The sequence below is a fragment of the Dreissena polymorpha genome, chromosome 11 (assembly GCF_020536995.1).
Source record: "Dreissena polymorpha isolate Duluth1 chromosome 11, UMN_Dpol_1.0, whole genome shotgun sequence".
NCBI lineage: Eukaryota > Metazoa > Mollusca > Bivalvia > Myida > Dreissenidae > Dreissena > Dreissena polymorpha.
In genome coordinates, this window is record NC_068365.1 from 29,521,427 (window position 1) to 29,543,356 (window position 21,930).

The 21,930-nt window shown below is 37.6% G+C and overlaps 1 protein-coding gene and 1 long non-coding RNA gene across 51 annotated transcripts in view; one reads left to right on the forward strand and one right to left on the reverse strand.

Annotated features, from left to right (window-relative positions):
* Nucleotides 1-388: 388 nt before the first annotated feature.
* Nucleotides 389-21,930, forward strand: part of LOC127849548 (uncharacterized) — a 130,527-nt gene continuing 108,985 nt past the window's right edge. The window contains exons 1-12 of one of the 50 annotated variants that reach the window (XM_052382211.1): nucleotides 1,789-1,822; nucleotides 3,457-3,541; nucleotides 11,657-11,766; nucleotides 12,267-12,370; nucleotides 12,918-13,018; nucleotides 13,526-13,689; nucleotides 15,326-15,410; nucleotides 15,615-15,724; nucleotides 15,985-16,329; nucleotides 16,877-16,977; nucleotides 17,485-17,648; nucleotides 19,274-19,358. The gene's annotated coding sequence lies outside the window, so the exon portion shown is untranslated. The other 49 variants (XM_052382206.1, XM_052382218.1, XM_052382225.1 and 46 more) reach the window with 49 other exon arrangements.
* Nucleotides 3,928-20,179, reverse strand: LOC127849554 (uncharacterized). Its single transcript, XR_008034908.1, has 3 exons — nucleotides 20,002-20,179; nucleotides 8,026-8,134; nucleotides 3,928-4,074 (listed from the first exon to the last, which is right to left on the reverse strand). It is a non-coding gene; the product is annotated as an uncharacterized LOC127849554 (long non-coding RNA).

Genomic DNA, 21,930 nt, shown 5'->3' on the forward strand with positions numbered 1-21,930 from the left:
ACAAAAATTGAAATGTAAAGCAGACGATCTTTAACATAACCTTTATTACAGCGCTTCATATCGGAAATAGTAGTAAATCGTAGTAAATTTAAGGCAAAGCTTTTTTTATTAAATTGGTTTTCAGACCTCTTCTTAGTTGTGATTTTTTTTACTTGTTTTCTTTTAGGCTTATCTAAAACGACTTTGTAAAATGGGCACAGTGTGACAATAGAGCCTGCAACCACTCTGGTACCCTGTCAGTTTGTACAAAATTAAAGTCATCAGAAGAGGTGCAACTTTATGTGCCCAATGCCCATGCTGTGATAAAGAGTGAAAATTGTTCTTAAGAAAGTGAAAGACTTGTTCAATTGTATTTATAAAATTGAAAACATATTTAAATATATTTACTACTGTTTTAGTTCGTGTTGAAATTGTTCAGAGAAGCGAAGTTTTAAGTTAAGTTGGCCTAATCCATTACCAATAGAGTGCTGTCCCTTTCCTGGATGTGACGTATCGACTTAAGGTAAACAACGCGCGGAGTTAATGTTCTTGTAGTGTGTATGGAACTATCGGCTTTGCGTAGTAAAACATGCTGTAAATAATCATTTTTGACATTGATTTAACGGGAATTAAATAAATCTCTGAAGGTAAAATAGTATATTGCTGCATTTTGTTGCGTAAATTCAGAAATTCTTTTACTTGTTTCCTTAACCGGTCGACTTACGGTAATTGGAGGATAATTGCTTCCAGTGGAGCAACATAGCTGATGAGTTAATAGCACTAGTTCTTCAGACAAATAACTTTATTTTCAACCTATAAAGCATATTTAGCTGTAGGTGGGGCCATTTAGCTGTAAGATCTGGCTTTTGTTCTGTTAAGCCCTTAGAGTAATGAATTTCAGAGTGAAGACCATAGCGCCTTTTCCTAGTCAAGTATCGGGCAGCTGTATGTCTTTTCAGAAATGCACATGTCTTCTTAAGCATGTCATTGTGTTTGCTTTTAATAAGATAGGCAATAAACTCATAACCTTTAGACAATGAGCATCTGTAAATTCAGATTTCACTATTTCAGAGTTAGCCAGACCATGATTGAGCTTAAGGATTGTGCTGCGGATGCAGCCTGTGCAGTTCCGGGAGAAAGTCACTGTCTTGGGCAATGCGGTCTGGTATCAGGTAAGCACTATTGAAAGCCTCACACTTTTGGGGGGTCTGAAGCCTTGTGCTGTCAATGCGCTCTGGTTCAAGTACAATCAGAATGCATTTTCAAAGCAGTACTTCATCAGATATGGTTATCTCAAGCTTACAGTTCGCGGGCAGATATGACTTCGATTTGTTCTTGCTAGCAGAACCCCTACAGGCCAAACTATGCGTTAAGCATTATTTTACACAGCAACCCTTGCAGACAGAAAAACAATACTTACAATTACTTCTGGCATTTATTTCTTATTTCCTTTATATCTCTTTTGTCTGTTTGTTTGCCCTTTTTACCTCTGACATGCCATCTTGCTCACATTGATGGAGCATACCTGTTTTTGTTTAGAGCCAAGTCCCCAGCTGCTCGAGTTTGCCGTGTCGATAATGAGAAAGCCATGGCATGATGTCTCCTCTATGTGTTTCCTTATCTCAGTGTTGAACATAATTGCCAGTTTCAGGGGCCTAAACATTTTATTTTATTAAAGGTCTGGATGATCATTGCCTGACTGCGGGTTTGTGTACACCTCAATCCGACTCTGTGTCCTGAACAGAGGCCGCAGTGGTGCAGCGCTTGTGGACGTTCCATCAACATCCTGAAAGGTCAACACTACACACAAGCTGGGAAAATTGATCCTGATAGTCATCCCCAGGTAGTGGAATGAATGTACACTGAACTACAGAGGAATCACACCCAAATGACTTTCCTGCCACGACATTAGTGTGGCCACTCGCGTAGGAATTCCTTAGCAAACGTGCTCTTTTGCATGGTGACTGTGGGCATTTTTGCCAAAACTTACGCTTTCAACACTGGATTTTAAAGAGAATACTTAATCAAATGTCGCTAACAGGACTTATTTATAGGAGAGACTATCTGGATGCGCATTAAGTGTCACTTTGTGTCGTAAGCTGTTGAAGGAGCGCTTTGCGCCTTTTTAAGTGTTAATTTTGGGTAGCCGGCTTGTATCGGCTTGAAAGCTGCAAATTATGCCTCTCATCATAATAGCATTAATTTTTGTAATTGCAATGTGTATGTTTAGATTGTAAGTGAAGCTTTTAATAATAATTTTCTTAAAAAACATGATTTTATATGCTGTCAGTGAGTTTTTTTTTGAAAAAAATGCTTAAAATTAAAAAAAAGTCTCCTATTTCATCAAGACAAGTACACTGATTCACAATCAATACATTTATTTGGGCCTTTTGCTGATATATTGGTGAATTTCGCATGCAATGATACCAGTTTTTGCCATAAAAGTTACGCGTAACAATAATTGGAGACACAAAATCAGCTGTCGTCACTTAGACTAAAAATCATGCATTCCGACTTGACTGCGGCCAATTTAGTCACCGCTTTAAATGGCCATTTTAAGGCCTTTACCCCCATCCGAATGCACTGAAATGCAATGCATATTATTTGGAAATAGTTGAAATCTCATGTGGAGAAAGTTTGAAAAAGATGGGACAAAGTTGAGTTCCCTTAAAGGTTACATTACACTAAATCATTGTGTATCCCTCCGTGGTCCATTCGAAAGTAGTGCCTATTTCTAAAGAGTTCCTTTTCTCTTCTTGAATATAAGCCATTTAACAATGTGAGACATGTCTTTTGTGGTTATTTGTAATATCCTGTATGTGTCTTGAGTACTTTGATGCCTTGGATTGGAAGCTAACTTAAAAGATGAACTTTTGAGGGTGTGTTTTCTATTGTGTGGGGCTTTTGTCGAATTAGGATTCCGAAACGCGTTTTTCTACGGTGGGTTCATTCGACAGCGATTTACTTTCTTAGAAGTTGCGAGACGGTATGTTTTTGATTGCAATTATTGGAAGATGACAGATCCATCTTTAAAATGATACCAGGTTCGGAAAAATTGATACGTCGGAAAGGCAAGAAAATGCTGTTAAAGTTGTCAGTTTTATAATGGGACCCTATGGGAATCGGAATTAGTGTAATATAACCTTTAAAAAGCACATTTACTGCAATGTCAAGGTCACATGGATTCGTCTGCAAGCGAGACAAGTAGAAATGAATTTTAATGAATGTTTTGATGATTTGGGTGCTAAAAGATGAGAGATGTCAATATTTTGGTCCAAATGGATGTTTTGGTGGTTTTGGACTCTTCTGGATGGGTGGGGGACCTGGTATGGACAAGTAAGGGTAACATTTCCAACAAATCTTAAATGTAAATATTATTATGTCCCTAGATTGAAGTTTCAGGTGGAGAGCAAGATGAAAAATATGCCAAATTACATGCATGCAGCCCATCTATGCCATTTTTCTCTTTGTTTGTAGGCCTGACCGTTTGTCCTTGAGCCGTAGATGGTCAACAATCCGCTAGCTGTCTTGCTCTGACTGGTGCACTGGACATGATTTCAATGTGAGTCATCATACTGATTGTTTAATTAACACATGAATTTCAGTTTGTTCGTTAAAGTACTAACTTAGCTGTGTATTTACAGTGGACGTAGTGGTGCGCAGCAGGTGGTAGACTAGGTATTTCCATAAATACACTATGTTTACATATCGTACGATTACCGTAAGTCGACCATGACCTAATTTCGACCACTTTGTTTACATTAAGAACGCGGCCATTTGGATGACGTCACACGCAAGCGCTCCGAGTATTTCGATGAAGTGACATAACTACGCTTATAAACAAAAACAAATAAAAACAAATAAGGAAAAAACAGGTAAAATTGCATTTCAAAGTAAAAATTTAATTAAAATTACACAAATTTAACTATATCCCCATACATTTTATTGGTCCTATTTATTAAATTCCCACAAAAATTGAAATGTAAAGCAGACGATCTTAACATAACACTTTATTGACAGCGCTTCATATCGGAAATAGTAGTAAATCGTAGTAAATTTAAGGCAAAGCTTTTTTTATTAAATTGGTTTTCAGACCTCTTCTTAGTTGTGATTTTTTACTTGTTTTCTTTTAAGGCTTATCTAAAACGACTTTTGTAAAATGGGCACAGTGTGACAATAGAGCCTGCAACCACTGGGTACACCTGTCAGTTTGTACAGAAATTAAAGTCATCAGAAGAGGTGCAACATTTATGTGCCCAATGCCCATGCTGTGATAAAGAAGAGTGAAAATTGTTCTTAAGAAAAGTGAAAGAAACTTGTTCAATTGTATTTATAAAATATTGAAAACATATTTAATATATATTTACTGTTTAGTTCGTGTTGAAATTGTTCAGAGAAGCGAAGTTTTAAGTTAAGTTGGCCTAATCCATTACCAATAGAGTGCTGTCCCTTTCCTGGATGTGACGTATCGACTTAAGGTAAACAACGCGCGGAGTTAATGTTCTTGTAGTGTGTATGGAACTATCGGCTTTGCGTAGTAAAACATGCTGTAAATAATCATTTTTGACATTGATTTAACGGGAATTAAATAAATCTCTGAAGGTAAATAGTATATTGCTGCTGCATTTTGTTGCGTAAATTCAGAAATTCTTTTACTTGTTTCCTTAACCGTCGACTTACGGTAATTGGAGGATAATTGCTTCCAGTGGAGCAACATAGCTGATGAGTTAATAGCACTAGTTCTTCAGACAAATAACTTTATTTTCAACCTATAAAGCATATTTAGCTGTAGGTGGGGCCATTTAGCTGTAAGATCTGGCTTTTGTTCTGTTAAGCCCTTAGAGTAATGAATTTCAGAGTGAAGACCATAGCGCCTTTTCCTAGTCAAGTATCGGGCAGCTGTATGTCTTTTCAGAAATGCACATGTCTTCTTAAGCATGTCATTGTGTTTGCTTTTAATAAGATAGGCAATAAACTCATAACCTTTAGACAATGAGCATCTGTAAATTCAGATTTCACTATTTCAGAGTTAGCCAGACCATGATTGAGCTTAAGGATTGTGCTGCGGATGCAGCCTGTGCAGTTCCGGGAGAAAGTCACTGTCTTGGGCAATGCGGTCTGGTATCAGGTAAGCACTATTGAAAGCCTCACACTTTTGGGGGGTCTGAAGCCTTGTGCTGTCAATGCGCTCTGGTTCAAGTACAATCAGAATGCATTTTCAAAGCAGTACTTCATCAGATATGGTTATCTCAAGCTTACAGTTCGCGGGCAGATATGACTTCGATTTGTTCTTGCTAGCAGAACCCCTACAGGCCAAACTATGCGTTAAGCATTATTTTACACAGCAACCCTTGCAGACAGAAAAACAATACTTACAATTACTTCTGGCATTTAATTTCTTATTTCCTTTATATCTCTTTTGTCTGTTTGTTTGCCCTTTTTAACTCTGACATGCCATCTTGCTCACATTGATGGAGCATACCTGTTTTTGTTTAGAGCCAAGTCCCCAGCTGCTCGAGTTTGCCGTGTCGATAATGAGAAAGCCATGGCATGATGTCTCCTCTATGTGTTTCCTTATCTCAGTGTTGAACATAATTGCCAGTTTCAGGGGCCTAAACATTTTATTTTATTAAAGGTCTGGATGATCATTGCCTGACTGCGGGTTTGTGTACACCTCAATCCGACTCTGTGTCCTGAACAGAGGCCGCAGTGGTGCAGCGCTTGTGGACGTTCAACATCCTGAAAGGTCAACACTACACCAAGCTGGGAAAATTGATCCTGATAGTCATCCCCAGGTAGTGGAATGAATGTACACTGAACTACAGAGGAATCACACCCAAATGACTTTCCTGCCACGACATTAGTGTGGCCACTCGCGTAGGAATTCCTTAGCAAACGTGCTCTTTTGCATGGTGACTGTGGGCATTTTTGCAAAACTTACGCTTTCAACACTGGATTTTAAAGAGAATACTTAATCAAATGTCGCTAACAGGACTTATTTATATGAGAGAGACTATCTGGATGCGCATTAAGTGTCACTTTGTGTCGTAAGCTGTTGAAGGAGCGCTTTGCGCTTTTTAAGTGTTAATTTTGGGTAGCCGGCTTGTATCGGCTTGAAAGCTGCAAATTATGCCTCTCATCATAATAGCATTAATTTTTGTAATTGCAATGTGTATGTTTAGATTGTAAGTGAAGCTTTTAATAATAATTTTCTTAAAAACATGATTTTATATGCTGTCAGTGAGTTTTTTATTGAAAAAAATGCTTAAAATTAAAAAAAGTCTCCTATTTCATCAAGACAAGTACACTGATTCACAATCAATACATTTATTTGGGCCTTTTGCTGATATATTGGTGAATTTCGCATGCAATGATACCAGTTTTTGCCATAAAAGTTACGCGTAACAATAATTGGAGACACAAAATCAGCTGTCGTCACTTAGACTAAAAATCATGCATTCCGACTTGACTGCGGCCAATTTAGTCACCGCTTTAAATGGCCATTTTAAGGCCTTTACCCCCATCCGAATGCACTGAAATTGCATATTCATTGTGGAAATAGTTGAAATCTCATGTGGAGAAAGTTTGAAAAAGATGGGACAAAGTTGAGTTCCCTTAAAGGTTACATTACACTAAATCATTGTGTATCCCTCCGTGGTCCATTCGAAAGTAGTGCCTATTTCTAAAGAGTTCCTTTTCTCTTCTTGAATATAAGCCATTTAACAATGTGAGACATGTCTTTTGTGGTTATTTGTAATATCCTGTATGTGTCTTGAGTACTTTGATGCCTTGGATTGGAAGCTAACTTAAAAGATGAACTTTTGAGGGTGTGTTTTCTATTGTGTGGGGCTTTTGTCGAAATTAGGATTCCGAAACGCGTTTTTCTACGGTGGGTTCATTCGACAGCGATTTACTTTCTTAGAAGTTGCGAGACGGTATGTTTTTGATTGCAATTATTGGAAGATGACAGATCCATCTTTAAAATGATACCAGGTTCGGAAAAATTGATACGTCGGAAAGGCAAGAAAAATGCTGTTAAAGTTGTCAGTTTTATAATGGGACCCTATGGGAATCGGAATTAGTGTAATATAACCTTTAAAAAGCACATTTACTGCAATGTCAAGGTCACATGGATTCGTCTGCAAGCGAGACAAGTAGAAATGAATTTTAATGAATGTTTTGATGATTTGGGTGCTAAAATAGATGAGAGATGTCAATATTTTGGTCCAAATGGATGTTTTTGGTGGTTTTGGACTCTTCTGGATGGGTGGGGGACCTGGTATGGACAAGTAAGGGTAACATTTCCAACAAATCTTAAATGTAAATTATTATGTCCCTAGATTGAAGTTTCAGGTGGAGAGCAAGATGAAAAATATGCCAAATTACATGCATGCAGCCCATCTATGCCATTTTTCTCTTTGTTTGTAGGCCTGACCGTTTGTCCTTGAGCCGTAGATGGTCAACAATCCGCTAGCTGTCTTGCTCTGACTGGTGGCACTGGACATGATTCAATGTGAGTCATCATACTGATTGTTTAATTAACACATGAATTTCAGTTGTTTTCGTTAAAGTACTAACTTAGCTGTGTATTTACAGTGGACGGTAGTGGTGCGCAGCAGGTGGTAGACTAGGTATTTCCATAAATACACTATGTTTACATATCGTACGATTACCGTAAGTCGACCATGACTAATTTCGACCACTTTGTTTACATTAAGAACGCGGCCATTTGGATGACGTCACACCGCAAGCGCTCCGAGTATTTCGATGAAGTGACATAACTACGCTTATAAACAAAACAAATAAAAACAAAATAAGGAAAAAACAGGTAAAATTGCATTTCAAAGTAAAAATTAATTAAAATTACACAAATTTAACTATATCCCATACATTTTATTGGTCCTATTATTAAATTCCCACAAAAATTGAAATGTAAAGCAGACGATCTTAACATAACACTTTATTGACAGCGCTTCATATCGGAAATAGTAGTAAATCGTAGTAAATTTAAGGCAAAGCTTTTTTTTATTAAATTGGTTTTCAGACCTCTTCTTAGTTGTGATTTTTTTTACTTGTTTTCTTTTAAGGCTTATCTAAAACGACTTTTGTAAAATGGGCACAGTGTGACAATAGAGCCTGCAACCACTGGGTACACCTGTCAGTTTGTACAGAAATTAAAGTCATCAGAAGAGGTGCAACATTTATGTGCCCAATGCCCATGCTGTGATAAAGAGTGAAAATTGTTCTTAAGAAAAGTGAAAGAAACTTGTTCAATTGTATTTATAAAATATTGAAAACATATTTAATATATATTTACTGTTTTAGTTCGTGTTGAAATTGTTCAGAGAAGCGAAGTTTTAAGTTAAGTTGGCCTAATCCATTACCAATAGAGTGCTGTCCCTTTCCTGGATGTGACGTATCGACTTAAGGTAAACAACGCGCGGAGTTAATGTTCTTGTAGTGTGTATGGAACTATCGGCTTTGCGTAGTAAAACATGCTGTAAATAATCATTTTTGACATTGATTTAACGGGAATTAAATAAATCTCTGAAGGTAAATAGTATATTGCTGCATTTTGTTGCGTAAATTCAGAAATTCTTTTACTTGTTTCCTTAAACCGGTCGACTTACGGTAATTGGAAGGATAATTGCTTCCAGTGGAGCAACATAGCTGATGAGTTAATAGCACTAGTTCTTCGACAAATAACTTTATTTTCAACCTATAAAGCATATTTAGCTGTAGGTGGGGGCCATTTAGCTGTAAGATCTGGCTTTTTGTTCTGTTAAGCCCTTAGAGTAATGAATTTCAGAGTGAAGACCATAGCGCCTTTTCCTAGTCAAGTATCGGGCAGCTGTATGTCTTTTCAGAAATGCACATGTCTTCTTAAGCATGTCATTGTGTTTGCTTTTAATAAGATAGGCAATAACTCATAAACCTTTAGACAATGAGCATCTGTAAATTCAGATTTCACTATTTCAGAGTAGCCAGACCATGATTGAGCTTAAGGATTGTGCTGCGGATGCAGCCTGTGCAGTTCCGGGAGAAAGTCACTGTCTTGGGCAATGCGGTCTGGTATCAGGTAAGCACTATTGAAAGCCTCACACTTTTGGGGGGTCTGAAGCCTTGTGCTGTCAATGCGCTCTGGTTCAAGTACAATCAGAATGCATTTTCAAAGCAGTACTTCATCAGATATGGTTATCTCAAGCTTACAGTTCGCGGGCAGATATGACTTCGATTTGTTCTTGCTAGCAGAACCCCTACAGGCCAAACTATGCGTTAAGCATTATTTTACACAGCAACCCTTGCAGACAGAAAAACAATACTTACAATTACTTCTGGCATTTAATTTCTTATTTCCTTTATATCTCTTTTGTCTGTTTGTTTGCCCTTTTTAACTCTGACATGCCATCTTGCTCACATTGATGGAGCATACCTGTTTTTGTTTAGAGCCAAGTCCCCAGCTGCTCGAGTTTGCCGTGTCGATAATGAGAAAGCCATGGCATGATGTCTCCTCTATGTGTTTCCTTATCTCAGTGTTGAACATAATTGCCAGTTTCAGGGGCCTAAACATTTTATTTTATTAAAGGTCTGGATGATCATTGCCTGACTGCGGGTTTGTGTACACCTCAATCCGACTCTGTGTCCTGAACAGAGGCCGCAGTGGTGCAGCGCTTGTGGACGTTCCATCAACATCCTGAAAGGTCAACACTACACCAAGCTGGGAAAATTGATCCTGATAGTCATCCCCAGGTAGTGGAATGAATGTACACTGAACTACAGAGGAATCACACCCAAATGACTTTCCTGCCACGACATTAGTGTGGCCACTCGCGTAGGAATTCCTTAGCAAACGTGCTCTTTTGCATGGTGACTGTGGGCATTTTTGCAAAACTTACGCTTTCAACACTGGATTTTAAAGAGAATACTTAATCAAATGTCGCTAACAGGACTTATTTATATGAGAGAGACTATCTGGATGCGCATTAAGTGTCACTTTGTGTCGTAAGCTGTTTGAAGGAGCGCTTTGCGCCTTTTTAAGTGTTAATTTTGGGTAGCCGGCTTGTATCGGCTTGAAAGCTGCAAATTATGCCTATCATCATAATAGCATTAATTTTTGTAATGCAATGTGTATGTTTTAGATTGTAAGTGAAGCTTTTAATAATAATTTTCTTAAAAACATGATTTTATATGCTGTCAGTGAGTTTTTATTGAAAAAAATGCTTAAAAATTAAAAAAAAGTCTCCTATTTCATCAAGACAAGTACACTGATTCACAATCAATACATTTATTTGGGCCTTTTGATGATTATATTGGTGAATTTCGCAGCAATGCTACCAGTTTTTTGCCATAAAAGTTACGCGTAACAATAATTGGAGACACAAAATCAGCTGTCGTCACTTAGACTAAAAATCATGCATTCCGACTTGACTGCGGCCAATTTAGTCACGCCTTTAAATGGCCATTTAAGGCCTTTACCCCCATCCGAATGCACTGAAATTGCATATTCATTGTGGAAATAGTTGAAATCTCATGTGGGAGAAAGTTTGAAAAAGATGGGACAAAGTTGAGTTCCCTTAAAGGTTACATTACACTAAATCATTGTGTATCCCTCCGTGGTCCATTCGAAAGTAGTGCCTATTTCTAAAGAGTTCCTTTTCTCTTCTTGAATATAAGCCATTTAACAATGTGAGACATGTCTTTTGTGGTTATTTGTAATATCCTGTATGTGTCTTGAGTACTTTGATGCCTTGAATTGGAAGCTAACTTAAAAGATGAACTTTTGAGGGTGTGTTTTCTATTGTGTGGGGCTTTTGTCGAAATTAGGATTCCGAAACGCGTTTTTCTACGGTGGGTTCATTCGACAGCGATTTACTTTCTTAGAAGTTGCGAGACGGTATGTTTTTGATTGCAATTATTGGAAGATGACAGATCCATCTTTAAAATGATACCAGGTTCGGAAAAATTGATACGTCGGAAAGGCAAGAAAAATGCTGTTAAAGTTGTCAGTTTTATAATGGGACCCTATGGGAATCGGAATTAGTGTAATATAACCTTTAAAAAGCACATTTACTGCAATGTCAAGGTCACATGGATTCGTCTGCAAGCGAGACAAGTAGAAATGAATTTTAATGAATGTTTTGATGATTTGGGTGCTAAATAGATGAGAGATGTCAATATTTTGGTCCAAATGGATGTTTTTGGTGGTTTTGGACTCTTCTGGATGGGTGGGGGACCTGGTATGGACAAGTAAGGGTAACATTTCCAACAAATCTTAAATGTAAATATTATTATGTCCCTAGATTGAAGTTTCAGGTGGAGAGCAAGATGAAAAATATGCCAAATTACATCCATGCAGCCCATCTATGCCATTTTTCTCTTTGTTTGTAGGCCTGACCATTTGTCCTTGAGCCGTAGATGGTCAACAATCCGCTAGCTGTCTTGCTCTGACTGGTGCACTGGACATGATTTCAATGTGAGTCATTATACTGATTGTTTAATTAACACATGAATTTCAGTTTGTTCGTTAAAGTACTAACTTAGCTGTGTATTTACAGTGGACGTAGTGGTGCGCAGCAGGTGGTAGACTAGGTATTTCCATAAATACACTATGTTTACATATCGTACGATTACCGTAAGTCGACCATGACCTAATTTCGACCACTTTGTTTACATTAAGAACGCGGCCATTTGGATGACGTCACACGCAAGCGCTCCGAGTATTTCGATGAAGTGACATAACTACGCTTATAAACAAAAACAAATAAAAACAAAATAAGGAAAAAACAGGTAAAATTGCATTTCAAAGTAAAAATTTAATTAAAATTACACAAATTTAACTATATCCCCATACATTTTATTGGTCCTATTTATTAAATTCCCACAAAATTGAAATGTAAAGCAGACGATCTTAACATAACACTTTATTGACAGCGCTTCATATCGGAAATAGTAGTAAATCGTAGTAAATTTAAGGCAAAGCTTTTTTTATTAAATGGTTTTCAGACCTCTTCTTAGTTGTGATTTTTTTTACTTGTTTTCTTTTAAGGCTTATCTAAAACGACTTTTGTAAAATGGGCACAGTGTGACAATAGAGCCTGCAACCACTGGGTACACCTGTCAGTTTGTACAGAAATTAAAGTCATCAGAAGAGGTGCAACATTTATGTGCCCAATGCCCATGCTGTGATAAAGAAGAGTGAAAATTGTTCTTAAGAAAAGTGAAAGAAACTTGTTCAATTGTATTTATAAAATATTGAAAACATATTTAATATATATTTACTGTTTTAGTTCGTGTTGAAATTGTTCAGAGAAGCGAAGTTTTAAGTTAAGTTGGCCTAATCCATTACCAATAGAGTGCTGTCCCTTTCCTGGATGTGACGTATCGACTTAAGGTAAACAACGCGCGGAGTTAATGTTCTTGTAGTGTGTATGGAACTATCGGCTTTGCGTAGTAAAACATGCTGTAAATAATCATTTTTGACATTGATTTAACGGGAATTAAATAAATCTCTGAAGGTAAATAGTATATTGCTGCATTTTGTTGCGTAAATTCAGAAATTCTTTTACTTGTTTCCTTAACCGGTCGACTTACGGTAATTGGAGGATAATTGCTTCCAGTGGAGCAACATAGCTGATGAGTTAATAGCACTAGTTCTTCAGACAAATAACTTTATTTTCAACCTATAAAGCATATTTAGCTGTAGGTGGGGCCATTTAGCTGTAAGATCTGGCTTTTGTTCTGTTAAGCCCTTAGAGTAATGAATTTCAGAGTGAAGACCATAGCGCCTTTTCCTAGTCAAGTATCGGGCAGCTGTATGTCTTTTCAGAAATGCACATGTCTTCTTAAGCATGTCATTGTGTTTGCTTTTAATAAGATAGGCAATAAACTCATAACCTTTAGACAATGAGCATCTGTAAATTCAGATTTCACTATTTCAGAGTTAGCCAGACCATGATTGAGCTTAAGGATTGTGCTGCGGATGCAGCCTGTGCAGTTCCGGGAGAAAGTCACTGTCTTGGGCAATGCGGTCTGGTATCAGGTAAGCACTATTGAAAGCCTCACACTTTTGGGGGGTCTGAAGCCTTGTGCTGTCAATGCGCTCTGGTTCAAGTACAATCAGAATGCATTTTCAAAGCAGTACTTCATCAGATATGGTTATCTCAAGCTTATAGTTCGCGGGCAGATATGACCTTGATTTGTTCTTGCTAGCAGAACCCCTACAGGCCAAACTATGCGTTAAGCATTATTTTACACAGCAACCCTTGCAGACAGAAAAACAATACTTACAATTACTTCTGGCATTTAATTTCTTATTTCCTTTATATCTCTTTTGTCTGTTTGTTTGCCCTTTTTAACTCTGACATGCCATCTTGCTCACATTGATGGAGCATACCTGTTTTTGTTTAGAGCCAAGTCCCCAGCTGCTCGAGTTTGCCGTGTCGATAATGAGAAAGCCATGGCATGATGTCTCCTCTATGTGTTTCCTTATCTCAGTGTTGAACATAATTGCCAGTTTCAGGGGCCTAAACATTTTATTTTATTAAAGGTCTGGATGATCATTGCCTGACTGCGGGTTTGTGTACACCTCAATCCGACTCTGTGTCCTGAACAGAGGCCGCAGTGGTGCAGCGCTTGTGGACGTTCCATCAACATCCTGAAAGGTCAACACTACACCAAGCTGGGAAAATTGATCCTGATAGTCATCCCCAGGTAGTGGAATGAATGTACACTGAACTACAGAGGAATCACACCCAAATGACTTTCCTGCCACGACATTAGTGTGGCCACTCGCGTAGGAATTCCTTAGCAAACGTGCTCTTTTGCATGGTGACTGTGGGCATTTTTGCAAAACTTACGCTTTCAACACTGGATTTTAAAGAGAATACTTAATCAAATGTCGCTAACAGGACTTATTTATATGAGAGAGACTATCTGGATGCGCATTAAGTGTCACTTTGTGTCGTAAGCTGTTGAAGGAGCGCTTTGCGCCTTTTTAAGTGTTAATTTTGGGTAGCCGGCTTGTATCGGCTTGAAAGCTGCAAATTATGCCTCTCATCATAATAGCATTAATTTTTGTAATTGCAATGTGTATGTTTAGATTGTAAGTGCAGCTTTTAATAATAATTTTCGTAAAAAACATGATTTTATATGCTGTCAGTGAGTTTTTTATTGAAAAAAATGCTTAAAATTTAAAAAAAGTCCTATTTCATCAAGACAAGTACACTGATTCACAATCAATACATTTATTTGGGCCTTTTGCTGATATATTGGTGAATTTCGCATGCAATGATACCAGTTTTTGCCATAAAAGTTACGCGTAACAATAATTGGAGACACAAAATCAGCTGTCGTCACTTAGACTAAAAATCATGCATTCCGACTTGACTGCGGCCAATTTAGTCACCGCTTTAAATGGCCATTTTAAGGCCTTTACCCCCATCCGAATGCACTGAAATTGCATATTCATTGTGGAAATAGTTGAAATCTCATGTGGAGAAAGTTTGAAAAAGATGGGACAAAGTTGAGTTCCCTTAAAGGTTACATTACACTAAATCATTGTGTATCCCTCCGTGGTCCATTCGAAAGTAGTGCCTATTTCTAAAGAGTTCCTTTTCTCTTCTTGAATATAAGCCATTTAACAATGTGAGACATGTCTTTTGTGGTTATTTGTAATATCCTGTATGTGTCTTGAGTACTTTGATGCCTTGGATTGGAAGCTAACTTAAAAGATGAACTTTTGAGGGTGTGTTTTCTATTGTGTGGGGCTTTTGTCGAAATTAGGATTCCGAAACGCGTTTTTCTACGGTGGGTTCATTCGACAGCGATTTACATTCTTAGAAGTTGCGAGACGGTATGTTTTTGATTGCAATTATTGGAAGATGACAGATCCATCTTTAAAATGATACCAGGTTCGGAAAAATTGATACGTCGGAAAGGCAAGAAAAATGCTGTTAAAGTTGTCAGTTTTATAATGGGACCCTATGGGAATCGGAATTAGTGTAATATAACCTTTAAAAAGCACATTTACTGCAATGTCAAGGTCACATGGATTCGTCTGCAAGCGAGACAAGTAGAAATGCATTTTAATGAATGTTTTGATGATTTGGGTGCTAAAATAGATGAGAGATGTCAATATTTTGGTCCAAATGGATGTTTTTGGTGGTTTTGGACTCTTCTGGATGGGTGGGGGACCTGGTATGGACAAGTAAGGGTAACATTTCCAACAAATCTTAAATGTAAATATTATTATGTCCCTAGATTGAAGTTTCAGGTGGAGAGCAAGATGAAAAATATGCCAAATTACATGCATGCAGCCCATCTATGCCATTTTTCTCTTTGTTTGTAGGCCTGACCGTTTGTCCTTGAGCCGTAGATGGTCAACAATCCGCTAGCTGTCTTGCTCTGACTGGTGCACTGGACATGATTTCAATGTGAGTCATTATACTGATTGTTTAATTAACACATGAATTTCAGTTTGTTCGTTAAAGTACTAACTTAGCTGTGTATTTACAGTGGACGTAGTGGTGCGCAGCAGGTGGTAGACTAGGTATTTCCATAAATACACTATGTTTACATATCGTACGATTACCGTAAGTCGACCATGACCTAATTTCGACCACTTTGTTTACATTAAGAACGCGGCCATTTGGATGACGTCACACGCAAGCGCTCCGAGTATTTCGATGAAGTGACATAACTACGCTTATAAACAAAAACAAATAAAAACAAAATAAGGAAAAAACAGGTAAATTGCATTTCAAAGTAAAAATTTAATTAAAATTACACAAATTTAACTATATCCCCATACATTTTATTGGTCCTATTTATTAAATTCCCACAAAAATTGAAATGTAAAGCAGACGATCTTAACATAACACTTTATTGACAGCGCTTCATATCGGAAATAGTAGTAAATCGTAGTAAATTTAAGGCAAAGCTTTTTTTATTAAATTGGTTTTCAGACCTCTTCTTAGTTGTGATTTTTTTTACTTGTTTTCTTTTAAGGCTTATCTAAAACGACTTTTGTAAAATGGGCACAGTGTGACAATAGAGCCTGCAACCACTGGGTACACCTGTCAGTTTGTACAGAAATTAAAGTCATCAGAAGAGGTGCAACATTTATGTGCCCAATGCCCATGCTGTGATAAAGAAGAGTGAAAATTGTTCTTAAGAAAAGTGAAAGAAACTTGTTCAATTGTATTTATAAAATATTGAAAACATATTTAATATATATTTACTGTTTTAGTTCGTGTTGAAATTGTTCAGAGAAGCGAAGTTTTAAGTTAAGTTGGCCTAATCCATTACCAATAGAGTGCTGTCCCTTTCCTGGATGTGACGTATCGACTTAAGGTAAACAACGCGCGGAGTTAATGTTCTTGTAGTGTGTATGGAACTATCGGCTTTGCGTAGTAAAACATGCTGTAAATAATCATTTTTGACATTGATTTAACGGGAATTAAATAAATCTCTGAAGGTAAATAGTATATTGCTGCATTTTGTTGCGTAAATTCAGAAATTCTTTTACTTGTTTCCTTAACCGGTCGACTTACGGTAATTGGAGGATAATTGCTTCCAGTGGAGCAACATAGCTGATGAGTTAATAGCACTAGTTCTTCAGACAAATAACTTTATTTTCAACCTATAAAGCATATTTAGCTGTAGGTGGGGCCATTTAGCTGTAAGATCTGGCTTTTGTTCTGTTAAGCCCTTAGAGTAATGAATTTCAGAGTGAAGACCATAGCGCCTTTTCCTAGTCAAGTATCGGGCAGCTGTATGTCTTTTCAGAAATGCACATGTCTTCTTAAGCATGTCATTGTGTTTGCTTTTAATAAGATAGGCAATAAACTCATAACCTTTAGACAATGAGCATCTGTAAATTCAGATTTCACTATTTCAGAGTTAGCCAGACCATGATTGAGCTTAAGGATTGTGCTGCGGATGCAGCCTGTGCAGTTCCGGGAGAAAGTCACTGTCTTGGGCAATGCGGTCTGGTATCAGGTAAGCACTATTGAAAGCCTCACACTTTTGGGGGGTCTGAAGCCTTGTGCTGTCAATGCGCTCTGGTTCAAGTACAATCAGAATGCATTTTCAAAGCAGTACTTCATCAGATATGGTTATCTCAAGCTTATAGTTCGCGGGCAGATATGACCTTGATTTGTTCTTGCTAGCAGAACCCCTACAGGCCAAACTATGCGTTAAGCATTATTTTACACAGCAACCCTTGCAGACAGAAAAACAATACTTACAATTACTTCTGGCATTTAATTTCTTATTTCCTTTATATCTCTTTTGTCTGTTTGTTTGCCCTTTTTAACTCTGACATGCCATCTTGCTCACATTGATGGAGCATACCTGTTTTTGTTTAGAGCCAAGTCCCCAGCTGCTCGAGTTTGCCGTGTCGATAATGAGAAAGCCATGGCATGATGTCTCCTCTATGTGTTTCCTTATCTCAGTGTTGAACATAATTGCCAGTTTCAGGGGCCTAAACATTTTATTTTATTAAAGGTCTGGATGATCATTGCCTGACTGCGGGTTTGTGTACACCTCAATCCGACTCTGTGTCCTGAACAGAGGCCGCAGTGGTGCAGCGCTTGTGGACGTTCCATCAACATCCTGAAAGGTCAACACTACACCAAGCTGGGAAAATTGATCCTGATAGTCATCCCCAGGTAGTGGAATGAATGTACACTGAACTACAGAGGAATCACACCCAAATGACTTTCCTGCCACGACATTAGTGTGGCCACTCGCGTAGGAATTCCTTAGCAAACGTGCTCTTTTGCATGGTGACTGTGGGCATTTTTGCAAAACTTACGCTTTCAACACTGGATTTTAAAGAGAATACTTAATCAAATGTCGCTAACAGGACTTATTTATATGAGAGAGACTATCTGGATGCGCATTAAGTGTCACTTTGTGTCGTAAGCTGTTGAAGGAGCGCTTTGCGCCTTTTTAAGTGTTAATTTTGGGTAGCCGGCTTGTATCGGCTTGAAAGCTGCAAATTATGCCTCTCATCATAATAGCATTAATTTTTGTAATTGCAATGTGTATGTTTAGATTGTAAGTGCAGCTTTTAATAATAATTTTCGTAAAAAACATGATTTTATATGCTGTCAGTGAGTTTTTTATTGAAAAAAATGCTTAAAATTTAAAAAAGTCCTATTTCATCAAGACAAGTACACTGATTCACAATCAATACATTTATTTGGGCCTTTTGCTGATATATTGGTGAATTTCGCATGCAATGATACCAGTTTTTGCCATAAAAGTTACGCGTAACAATAATTGGAGACACAAAATCAGCTGTCGTCACTTAGACTAAAAATCATGCATTCCGACTTGACTGCGGCCAATTTAGTCACCGCTTTAAATGGCCATTTTAAGGCCTTTACCCCCATCCGAATGCACTGAAATTGCATATTCATTGTGGAAATAGTTGAAATCTCATGTGGAGAAAGTTTGAAAAAGATGGGACAAAGTTGAGTTCCCTTAAAGGTTACATTACACTAAATCATTGTGTATCCCTCCGTGGTCCATTCGAAAGTAGTGCCTATTTCTAAAGAGTTCCTTTTCTCTTCTTGAATATAAGCCATTTAACAATGTGAGACATGTCTTTTGTGGTTATTTGTAATATCCTGTATGTGTCTTGAGTACTTTGATGCCTTGGATTGGAAGCTAACTTAAAAGATGAACTTTTGAGGGTGTGTTTTCTATTGTGTGGGGCTTTTGTCGAAATTAGGATTCCGAAACGCGTTTTTCTACGGTGGGTTCATTCGACAGCGATTTACATTCTTAGAAGTTGCGAGACGGTATGTTTTTGATTGCAATTATTGGAAGATGACAGATCCATCTTTAAAATGATACCAGGTTCGGAAAAATTGATACGTCGGAAAGGCAAGAAAAATGCTGTTAAAGTTGTCAGTTTTATAATGGGACCCTATGGGAATCGGAATTAGTGTAATATAACCTTTAAAAAGCACATTTACTGCAATGTCAAGGTCACATGGATTCGTCTGCAAGCGAGACAAGTAGAAATGCATTTTAATGAATGTTTTGATGATTTGGGTGCTAAAATAGATGAGAGATGTCAATATTTTGGTCCAAATGGATGTTTTTGGTGGTTTTGGACTCTTCTGGATGGGTGGGGGACCTGGTATGGACAAGTAAGGGTAACATTTCCAACAAATCTTAAATGTAAATATTATTATGTCCCTAGATTGAAGTTTCAGGTGGAGAGCAAGATGAAAAATATGCCAAATTACATGCATGCAGCCATTTTTCTCTTTGTTTGTAGGCCTGACCGTTTGTCCTTGAGCCGTAGATGGTCAACAATCCGCTAGCTGTCTTGCTCTGACTGGTGCACTGGACATGATTTCAATGTGAGTCATCATACTGATTGTTTAATTAACACATGAATTTCAGTTTGTTCGTTAAAGTACTAACTTAGCTGTGTATTTACAGTGGACGTAGTGGTGCGCAGCAGGTGGTAGACTAGGTATTTCCATAAATACACTATGTTTACATATCGTACGATTACCGTAAGTCGACCATGACCTAATTTCGACCACTTTGTTTACATTAAGAACGCGGCCATTTGGATGACGTCACACGCAAGCGCTCCGAGTATTTCGATGAAGTGACATAACTACGCTTATAAACAAAAACAAATAAAAACAAAATAAGGAAAAAACAGGTAAAATTGCATTTCAAAGTAAAAATTTAATTAAAATTACACAAATTTAACTATATCCCCATACATTTTATTGGTCCTATTTATTAAATTCCCACAAAAATTGAAATGTAAAGCAGACGATCTTAACATAACACTTTATTGACAGCGCTTCATATCGGAAATAGTAGTAAATCGTAGTAAATTTAAGGCAAAGCTTTTTTTATTAAATTGGTTTTCAGACCTCTTCTTAGTTGTGATTTTTTTTACTTGTTTTCTTTTAAGGCTTATCTAAAACGACTTTTGTAAAATGGGCACAGTGTGACAATAGAGCCTGCAACCATTGGGTACACCTGTCAGTTTGTACAGAAATTAAAGTCATCAGAAGAGGTGCAACATTTATGTGCCCAATGCCCATGCTGTGATAAAGAAGAGTGAAAATTGTTCTTAAGAAAAGTGAAAGAAACTTGTTCAATTGTATTTATAAAATATTGAAAACATATTTAATATATATTTACTGTTTTAGTTCGTGTTGAAATTGTTCAGAGAAGCGAAGTTTTAAGTTAAGTTGGCCTAATCCATTACCAATAGAGTGCTGTCCCTTTCCTGGATGTGACGTATCGACTTAAGGTAAACAACGCGCGGAGTTAATGTTCTTGTAGTGTGTATGGAACTATCGGCTTTGCGTAGTAAAACATGCTGTAAATAATCATTTTTGACATTGATTTAACGGGAATTAAATAAATCTCTGAAGGTAAATAGTATATTGCTGCATTTTGTTGCGTAAATTCAGAAATTCTTTTACTTGTTTCCTTAACCGGTCGACTTACAGTAATTGGAGGATAATTGCTTCCAGTGGAGCAACATAGCTGATGAGTTAATAGCACTAGTTCTTCAGACAAATAACTTTATTTTTCAGAAATGCACATGTCTTCTTAAGCATGTCATTGTGTTTGCTTTTAATAAGATAGGCAATAAACTCATAACCTTTAGACAATGAGCATCTGTAAATTCAGATTTCACTATTTCAGAGTTAGCCAGACCATGATTGAGCTTAAGGATTGTGCTGCGGATGCAGCCTGTGCAGTTCCGGGAGAAAGTCACTGTCTTGGGCAATGCGGTCTGGTATCAGGTAAGCACTATTGAAAGCCTCACACTTTTGGGGGGTCTGAAGCCTTGTGCTGTCAATGCGCTCTGGTTCAAGTACAATCAGAATGCATTTTCAAAGCAGTACTTCATCAGATATGGTTATCTCAAGCTTACAGTTCGCGGGCAGATATGACTTCGATTTGTTCTTGCTAGCAGAACCCCTGCAGGCCAAACTATGCCTTAAGCATTATTTTACACAGCAACCCTTGCAGACAGAAAAACAATACTTACAATTACTTCTGGCATTTAATTTCTTATTTCCTTTATATCTCTTTTGTCTGTTTGTTTGCCCTTTTTAACTCTGACATGCCATCTTGCTCACATTGATGGAGCATAGCTGTTTTTGTTTAGAGCCAAGTCCCCAGCTGCTCGAGTTTGCCGTGTCGATAATGAGAAAGCCATGGCATGATGTCTCCTCTATGTGTTTCCTTATCTCAGTGTTGAACATAATTGCCAGTTTCAGGGGCCTAAACATTTTATTTTATTAAAGGTCTGGATGATCATTGCCTGACTGCGGGTTTGTGTACACCTCAATCCGACTCTGTGTCCTGAACAGAGGCCGCAGTGGTGCAGCGCTTGTGGACGTTCCATCAACATCCTGAAAGGTCAACACTACACCAAGCTGGGAAAATTGATCCTGATAGTCATCCCCAGGTAGTGGAATGAATGTACACTGAACTACAGAGGAATCACACCCAAATGACTTTCCTGCCACGACATTAGTGTGGCCACTCGCGTAGGAATTCCTTAGCAAACGTGCTCTTTTGCATGGTGACTGTGGGCATTTTTGCAAAACTTACGCTTTCAACACTGGATTTTAAAGAGAATACTTAATCAAATGTCGCTAACAGGACTTATTTATATGAGAGAGACTATCTGGATGCGCATTAAGTGTCACTTTGTGTCGTAAGCTGTTGAAGGAGCGCTTTGCGCCTTTTTAAGTGTTAATTTTGGGTAGCCGGCTTGTATCGGCTTGAAAGCTGCAAATTATGCCTCTCATCATAATAGCATTAATTTTTGTAATTGCAATGTGTATGTTTAGATTGTAAGTGAAGCTTTTAATAATAATTTTCTTAAAAAACATGATTTTATATGCTGTCAGTGAGTTTTTTATTGAAAAAAATGCTTAAAAT